Below are 9,809 nucleotides of genomic sequence, written 5' to 3'. Positions count from 1 at the left end.
TCGCCCCTGGTCCACAAAGGCACACTTTTGTGGCTCGCGCTTCATTTGCACTCCTGCTAGAACCTCTTTCCATTCTCCACTGGAACACCTTCTCTTCTACCCAACATTCACTCCCAGTGGGGGCCAGCAGCAAGAAAAAGCACCTTCTAGATAACAAAGGGGAAAAAAGGCAACTCTTGGGCCAGAATAACTATCTCTATTGCTCAAAAATATATTTCCACTGGATCTCAATACTGTTTTCCGTAAAGCCCATGCCCCAAGTTGGCCCAGAGTTAGAGGAATACAGTGAGAAACTGTTTACCAAAACTTCCCTAACTACCAAAATGAAAAAAATTAAATGCTCAACTCACCATTCTATGTTTTTCCATCTCAGGGTGACTTTTGGTGTTGGAAGCTTGACTTATAACAACCTATAGTTCAAAATTGTCGGTCATTTTGCCCCAAACTGCTTCTCTCCTTGTTGAGTTACACCTCCAGGCAACGGCTCAGCGGGTCGGCTTAAACCCCAGTTTACCAATCGTGCATCTCCACTAAACCCTCATCACAGGCAACGTCAATCACAACCAATCAAGAACACGCCAGAAGCTGGAGTTCTCGACTTTCTCAACTACCTGGTTTTCTGCCATAGCGATGGCTACAAATAGGAATTTGGATCTGGAAAAGCTAATATGTAGGCAATGCCCAATAGAGAAAAAACAGGGGTTTTTTTCAGTTTCAAATACATGATATCATCAGGGCCACACATCTGGGACAAAACCGTGCTTATAATAAAGACGCTAAAAATATTTGAACAACAATGGTGACTAATTTTACACAGGAATTTATTTTTTTTAACACATTGCTTCCCTTCTGAAACCGTGGGTTAAATCCATTTCACCTACCTCCTCCAATCAAGGCCGTTTTAAGACTTGCAAGTCCGTTAAGCCACAGGTAGCTCAAACAATAAGACATTTTGCTTGAATTATTTTCCAGAAACCTGGAGTCGGTTGCGGCTAGTTGGAGCCGAGCTGGCTAAGACCAGACAGGACCACGGGCCCTTCAACTGCGCATGCGCCCTGACCTTTCTCCTCAGAGGGCCGAAGACTCCGCCCTCCAACCTAAGAGGCCAATAGCCTAGTGACGCCTGCTCAGAATCATTACCGTAGGGATTCCCGCACCTTTTTCCAATCAGCTTTCCCGCTCTCCCCGCACCTCAGAGCTCCCTGCTTCTTTTTGCTTTATCTCAAAAATACCTAGAGCCCTGCACGTTTGGGGAGGCACATTTGAGATTCTTTCTGCCATCTTCTCGCTTGGTTGCCTTGCAGATAAGCCCTTTGTTTGCTGCAAACCTCAGCCGCTGGATATTTTGGCTTCTCGTCCGACATCAAGCAAAACGAACCTGGCTTGGTAACACTTTGGTCTTGAATTTTATACTTTGTAGACTATGATGCTATCTTTTTAAACAAAATGTGATTTTTTAAATAAAGCAGGAATAGAAAATATGCTACAGTATTTATATCATGAAAGCTGCAGGAAGGCTATCTGTATGTGTCTCTTAAGCTTCCGTCATCCACCTACCTGATGGCCACTTATCCAAGTTGAATTCTAAATATAAAAAAAAAAAGTCCATAAAATTTGTGTTGTATTGGCCTTACAAGCCTTCAAGCCTAAATCTATAAAATTAGTAGATGCTTCCTAATTACTCACAATTTGCTCTGCGTAATCATAACAGATGGATTATAAAGATGATTCCATGATAAACAACTAAATGTGATTACTACCTTCTGTGCTTTCTCGGTTCATGTTTTTATTGTTTTTTTTTTTTCTTTATAAGCAGGTAATATTTTTCTATAGCAGTGTAAATTTTGCAGCTGCACTGGAAATGTCATACTTTTTTTTTCTTTTCTGTGGGTGTCTTTTTTAAAAGTAGAGGAAAACAGGAAAGGCTGTTATTAGAAACAGTAAAGAAAAATAAAGCTTGTAAAGGAAGGAAGATGAGAGTTACTTGAAAACAAATTCTTGAGAAATAGGGGAGCTAGTTAAGGTTCTTTTTCAGTGTTTCCTACTTGTTCATTTCATAGAAGACATTTATTGATAGCAGAAAAGAAGAATTAAAAAAAAAACCTAGGTTCAGTGAGATTGACGATTTCATGAAGTCGTAGCGAAAGATGCACCTTTTTCAACGTTAGTCAGCCTGGTGTGTATGTGCACGATGTGGAGAAAAATTAATACACATTGTTGGATGAGTGATCAAGTCGTGATTTCCAGAATAGAATCATACAGTGATTCATTTTCCTCTTGAGATTTCATTATCTTTGTATCAAAAGTTGAATTCAGAGGAGATTGTGTATATATATATATATATATATATATATATATATATAATCTTCTTAAAATTAAAAATCAACATAAGCCTGTTACAGATAAAGTTGCTTTGCTTCACAGTCAATACTAAAGAACATCATAGATTTAAATAGTGTCAACATTGTTAAAATAATATTATCTAATATTGGATGTATAATGTGACATTGTAGAAAGTGTTTTTTTAACATGCAAATTGATCATTAAATAATTACCATGGGATAATTTTGCAGGTAAAATGAAAGAAATTACATGATGGGTCAAGGCAAAATGTCTCTGTTCAAATTACATGATCTTTAACAAAATAATTATCTCAAATATCTGTATTCCCATGAGCACAAAAAAAGAGCATTCTCAAATTAAGATAACTTAAAATTTTGTTTACAAAGAGACTACTTACAAAGGTGTGGGAGACAGGAGTAGAGGCATAACTTACCACAGTAAGTAACACAATAACTCTGGGTTAGTAGTAGCAGAGAGTCATGGGGAAGAAGCCTCTTTGAGACAAGAAGGGAACATGACCTTCTTATGAGAGACACAGATTGTCCAAGGAGACCTCCTAGGAAGGGAGCTTGTGGAATAACCCGTGACCCCTCTCTTCTCCTTCTCTCGGAAGCTAAAGAGCAAGGTAGCCTACTGATCTATTCAATACACGCCATTCTGTTTGGATAGAAGGGAGGTAAATGGTGGAGTACAACTGAGGATGAGGGGCAAACAGAATATGTCAATCACAGGTGCCAGCCCAGATCAATCATGTCAACAATGGGGATGGCAGTTTCAGTGTTTTTCTCCAGTGAAACTCACATGCATCTATATTGCTTTGTATCTGCAGTGATTCCAGATATGGGTGCAGACATGAAAATTTTATTACCTTCCATTGTACTTAAATATGTAAATATGTACTTAAATATGTACTTAAATATGTACGGCTTTGGTACAACACAGTTTTATTATAAATTGATTTAAAATTATTTCTCACTTATATTAGTTGGTACATTATTTTTTTTAGTGACTTGAATACATACAATAGGTCCTCACTAACATTTTGGAGCAGTGGAGGGGCCATTTAAGAATTTGTTATGAACTGGAGAAACTGGGTCAGACAGAGCTGAGAACCATTGACTTAGATCTGTCGCTATTCATTCTAGGGCTGAGGAGGGCTCCTTGAAGCACAGGGTGTCCAAGTCCTATATAAAATGGGAGTTCTGTTAACCAGAGGAATAGAGAATGCCTCTGATGGGAATAGCAAGTGTATCTTATATGGCTTATAACACTATGCACGGTCTAATAATTGAATATTTAAAAATTAAAGCCCCATAGTATAAAAGACATCTGTTAACTACTTTAAGACAGATATGGTCCCTGTTTTCAAGTAGTTGGCAGTGTGAATCCTGAAGAAAAATAATAGGTCTTTTGAAGAACATTAAACAGAAGATAATGTAAGAAAGTCTTCTCCGTAAGACTGCAATGTGAGCTTTCTGTGTTTGCTGTTAAGAATACATTCACATGATCTAATAACTAACAGAACATAAAGCAGCCTAAAGGATAGCTTATTATTTTATTTGCCAACCAACATCAATTTCTAGATCAAAATTCAACCCTCCTTTCCTCAGGAATCAGTCCTGGGAGGAACAGAGACAAAGAGCAGTTGTAGTCCCACAATACTTTGGAAATATCCAGATTGTCAGTGTCTAAAGCCTACTTTTTTTTTTTTTTTCCTCTGTAACGATGCCATTGAGGTTAGCTTGGCATGACTGACTCATTTAGTGAATCTCTGCTGCCAGCATTTTATCCTAAGTGCTCTCAAAACACCTATTTAATGGACCTTCCTGAAACTGAGCTCAGAATCAATATGAAGCTCATTGATGGAGCATTTTTGGAATTCACGATCTGCATCTTTACTAAACCTGAGATAGTTAAGTGTCTTCAGAGTTCCAGCATCTCAACCCCTCTCCATGAGTCTCTCAAAAGCATAAACATTTTTTCCACTAGGATTCCTAGAAGACTTTTTGATAGTGTATTTATCTGACACCTACATTCTCATTGCTATAAAAGAGTTCAACTCTGTCTTTCCCCAACCTAATCTCACAATTACACATTTTTGGATCATCATTGAGGGCCTTATTCTTAATACCAAAGATCTTTTCTTTTATAAATTTTATTCTTAGAAAAACTTCTAGCTTCTCTATGAATTTAACTAAAATCCTTTACTTGTGCTATTACTAGAAATATGTAATATATTGAAAACTAGAAACTGTCTTATTTCCTGATTAATTTGGGAATGGGAATATGTTTTCTAAACTAGGCAAAGGTCTTGATTTCTCATGCAAAAATAGAGGTAGATTCAAGCAGTCAGGCTCTGAGATTCTGAGAAACTTGACACAAGTTGGCTTTGAGTAGTTCTAGTTTCTAAATTATAACACAGGCATATAAACATGACAGAAAATCAACTGATAACTTGGTAAACCTACCTTCACCGTATCTAAAGGAAACGACGTATACATGTGCCTGGGCTCACAGAGCAAGAAGTTTAGCTTGCTTGGATGTCACTAATGAAGCCTTTTTGTAATTATTCATACAATTCTAACGCATTTAAGCCACCTTGAGAGTAGCACCCATGGGGGAAAGAACATATGGAAAGCTAATTGTTTTTTGATTTGGCATTCCTCTGGATTAAACTTAGCACTGTATTTAAACTCTCTGCTTTCGCAGGTCATGTGTGATAGACTTTCCAGCTGTACGTCCAGATCTACTTCCACAGGAAGGGCTGGAGAGCTCTACACCCAACAGGGATTCTCTGCTTGATACTGTTAGCTACAGCAGCTTCTGAAGGTGTGTCCAAACAATGTGCTTCTAGATTCTTATTGTTCACCCAAGTGTGGCTTAAAAATCCTATTCATTTATGCCATTTGTAAAGCTAAACTAAGAGGTCACAAGTCTAGCGTTCACAGACATCAGATTCTGACAAAAAATAATTTTGTGTAGTTCAAAGGATATTTTTTCTTACTTATTTTATCCTTGTGCACACAGTCATAATGCTGTTTTGCTAACTGCCCTCTGGGCGCAAAGTCATACCAATCACAAGTCCATACCCTAAAGAGAGATGTTTATTACTCTGCTATGAATTCCATCTCCTATTATGCTTTAAAGATGCACAAACTTAAACCATTACTATGTAGATGACATTTCCAGCAAGCCCCCAAATAACATTTTATGAGATTTCAAATGCCATGATTATGAAACAGTGGAAGATTTAAGGAGGTAAAGGAAAGCACAATATATGTGTAGAAGATATTAAAACACAAATTTGCAATTATGAAAGCATATAATAAGTAGCAAGCTTTGTTCTAAATACCAATTAAATCACAACCAGAACACAGGGAATAAAAGTGAATATTAAGCCATTGTACCAACAATAACATAGCTCTCTCCTACATGAAGGAATTTAGCATTTACTAAGGAAAGTATAAAATAAGATACCTTTAAGAATTCTTCCAAACTTAAAAAAAATGCTTAAACTATTGAGGAGACTTAAAAATCTTTGGCCAAAAAACACTAAAAAGCAAAATAATTATTAGTCAACAACTAAATAACTACACTTATTAACTTCATATTAATGTGTTGAACACTATTAAGCATGAACATTCCATTCATCCATTAATCAAAACATACTTAGCATCAACCATACACAACATTGATACACCATTGAGCAAATAAAAGCTTGCCACTTTCCGGTTCCTTCCAAAGTCTTCATGTGTTATGTCATGGAATCATTACAATAAATCTATGAGGTATATACTGACTTTCATTTTACAAAGAAGGAAATCAAGGTATTTATAGTGAGTTATAATAACATCCAGATAATGAGTGGCATTGTTGAGACTTGAAGTCATCAACTAGTAGAGTTTAATTTAGGAAAGAAGTACAAATGATGGTTAAAAGCATGGGCTTTGGATTCAAATTCTAGCTCATCCCCTTAGTAGCTGTGTGATTTGGGGGAAAGGCTCCTTAGTCTATGCCTTAGTTTTAACATATGCATCAATTTGTGCCTCTTTTTTGAGATGATATGGCTCTTGATAAAGATTAGCCATCTTGTACAATCTTTTTTAACTTGAACAGTTCGTGGCCAGATAGAAATCAATGTCAATATGGATAAATGCTTATAAAGGCGCGGGAAGAAATATAAAACCATATAAACAACTCCATTTTACTGGAAACCATATTTGAAAGCTGTGTTAAATTGAGAAGGGGAAAGGAAAGCCTCTAAGGATGAGATCACAATGGTGTATCAGTGACTGGAAACTGATGAGGCTTGTCTGGAATATTCTCTTGGAGACCCTGAGACTTAAAAGTTTTGACAAAGGAAAAAAGATGATTGAATAGTGTTGAGAAAAGACAATTTATGAAGTCAGCAGATATGACAATCAGTAACAAGAAAGACAAATGCAGTAAAGGAAAACAGTATAAAGTAATAACGTGCTTGCAGTGCTTTATAAAGGGTAGCACATGTAAAATCTGCTACGTGTAAGTTATGATTACAACATTATTTCCTGGCCGATACAACTACAGATATATGTCACGTGGCCATGTGGTCAATTTCCCATGCCTCAGAATACCAGTAACATCCAATCAAAGCTTAGCAGAACTTTATAGCTAGGGTGAAATTGAATGTCTTCAAGCAAGACTTTTAAAATTTAAAAATCTATTGTTAGTGAGTAAAGTGATGGTTACCATCAACACCTTTACCTTTAGTGGGATGTTCTCACATCACATTGCAATGTTAACTATATCTTTTCTCACATTCCGGATTTATTCCTTCTTCTCAGTGCAGAAATCCAGACCATCAGCCCCTTGCTTGTTCTTCCGTTTAATCCTGAGTTCTGTTTATCCTGTGTCAGCATTCTTCCCCAGTGCAACACCCTACCTGTACTGTTAGCACTGACTGTGGTTCCTGGGCTCTGTTACCTACTCAATTCTCTGAGCTATGCCTTCAAGTATTTCTCTCTAAACTTCACCTCTAAGCACCTAGGATCAAGTTTTTGCCTTTTGAATGTATTTTCCCAGTGTTTCAAGTATCCCCATCACCTCTTCTACTCTTGCTTTTCATCTACAGATGCCAAATTCATTGACCCTCTCCTGTTTATCACATTTTTTTTTACATACTCCAAGCCTTTATGTGTCCCTACAATATGTATTGTTCCTCAGTCATTATAGCCCTACAGTGTGTTTCTGACAATAGGCCCTGTGTTAGGCATTATAAAAATGGAATAAATCCTGGCCCCCGCCTATAAGGAGTTAGTTTCCAGCCTAGTGTACTGACAAGCAAGGAAAGTGCAGAATGGTCAGTCTCCAGAAGCTGATGAGCATGTACACAGTTCAGATTGGGAATATCAAGAAAATTTTTCAAAAGTGGTGATAGAGTGTTGTGATCAGAAGAACAAAAAATTAGCAATAGAAATGGAGGATTATATGGCTGTGACAGTCAGGAAAGGACATCTCTTCAAGCCAGGAGAGCTTGGAGGTGAGAGAAGCAGGAGATCGTATAGGAACGTTCATTAGCTCAATATGGTTGGAGAAAATGGAATGAAAGGAAAAGCAGAGAAGGCTACAAAGAGAACTAAATTTTATCACAACAGGGTCCATAGAACGTGCTAAGCTATTTGGACTTCTTCATTATGGCTGTAGGAAGACATAGAACTTCAGGTAAAAGAATGGCATGTTTAGATGTGTGTCTTCGAGCACTCACACAACAGGGTGGAAGATATTTAGAAGGGAGGCAAAACTTCCAATGACATGAGATGCTGAAATCAGGCACCATCAATGGTGATAGAAAGAAAGGGTTATAGAGAGGTTAAGAGTTGGAAGAGATTGGCTATGGAGAATAAGTGTACATTGGAGTAGAGGAAAATTTGTTGAGTATGACCCATAGATCTTGGATAAACCAGTGGATGGTGGTAGCTTTCACAAAATATTGAAGTAATAGCCAGGGAAGTAAGGAGAAAATTATTGGGAGTGTTATGTTTCCTTTTTAGTAGGATCCTAAGCAAAACTTACAGTCAAATACTTGATCTTCTAACTGACCGCTACTTACTTTGCTCCCTGAATTAACATACTTTTCTGTCTAGAAAACTGCTTAACACTTTTGGCTGGCAGGCTTCTTGCTGTTACATCTTGCTGTTATTTCTGCTAACAGCAGCTGAGCTGTAGGTTTACAAGGATGCCTAACTTGTTCTCCATCATATGTACAGTATTTTCTCTTACCTTTGTACACACAGAATGTATTTAAATATTAACACCAATAACATGAGTGCAAATTTAGGTGTAAATGCCATAAAGATTAAATTGCTGCTTTTTCAAACAGCTGTCATATCCTAAATGCTGAATTTGATGTGTTTCTAATAACTGGATAGTTTGCTTTAGTCCTTCTGATTTATGACTGTATATGAAGGAGAGACTCTAATACTGTCCTGAAACTTAGAAAACCAAGAAACATAATAGGAGTGAATGATGATTCAAAGTCTGTACAATTTTACCATAAAGCATAGTACACCTAAGTCAGACTTTATTACTTTAGGGAATTACACTTGTCAGTCAATATCCAAAATTTACAATTTCAAAAGTAGAGCATTGGTCTAGGAAAATTACTATGCACGCATTTGAAAAATGGATGAGTCTTCCTGAGCATAGCAATTCTAATTCCCTTCATCAGTTGTTCCCAAGTGCAATCCCATGGAAAGCACACAGAAGAGCATTATTTGGAAGGACATGTGAAAGAAATACATATCCCCAGCTCCCCAACCCAGAAAAGTAGGAAAAAGGTCAAAATCCTGCCCAATCAGACAGAGATACCTCTATCTGTCTCTACTATAGTGTTATCAGTGAAGGGCTCTAACCATGCCTCTTGGTTACGCCAGTTTGACAATTCAAGTGACTGAAAGATAGACTTTTATAAATGGCACTATTCATATCACATATTAAAATAACACTTCCCAAACTAAATGTTGTCTTCTATGTTAAATAGCCAGAAAATCATGATCCAAGCTTAGTCCATATTAACTGCAGAAATATTCAATACAAACCAGTGCTTGCTCTATTGAAGATTAACAAGAAAGTGCATTTCTTCTAATACAAAATTTTACTTCTTTTGATACCAGGTGGTCTTCATTGCTGCATAGAGAATTCTAGGATTTATGAGATTCCAGTTTCTCAGGAAGCTGCAGCATTTCAAGAGAACAGCCATGAGAGAAGAAAGGAAGTCAACTCTCAGTTCAGGTAGTCAGAATTTAGCAAACACCCTTCTTTTGTTGAAGTCATAGTGGGCACATCAGTACTATCATTAAATCTTTCATTATTAGATAATACTATGGGAACTTCATGGGAAATGGACACTTTAGTTCCATCACAAATGGAAACAACAAGGTCTTGTTTATGATAAGAATCCCATAAAAGCACGGTTGCAAGATCACAAC

General features: G+C 37.1%; 1 long non-coding RNA gene across 1 annotated transcript; it reads left to right on the top strand.

Moving 5' to 3' along the window:
• Positions 1 to 1,268: 1,268 nt before the first annotated feature.
• Positions 1,269 to 9,595, top strand: LOC116666519. Its single transcript, XR_004323427.1, has 3 exons — positions 1,269 to 1,386; positions 5,053 to 5,172; positions 9,495 to 9,595. It is a non-coding gene; the product is annotated as an uncharacterized LOC116666519 (long non-coding RNA).
• The last annotated feature ends 214 nt before the right edge of the window (positions 9,596 to 9,809 follow it).

This window comes from Camelus ferus, chromosome 1 (genome assembly GCF_009834535.1).
Source record: "Camelus ferus isolate YT-003-E chromosome 1, BCGSAC_Cfer_1.0, whole genome shotgun sequence".
In the NCBI taxonomy this organism is placed as follows: Eukaryota; Metazoa; Chordata; class Mammalia; order Artiodactyla; family Camelidae; genus Camelus; species Camelus ferus.
This window is presented reverse-complemented; position numbering and strand designations above follow the sequence as displayed.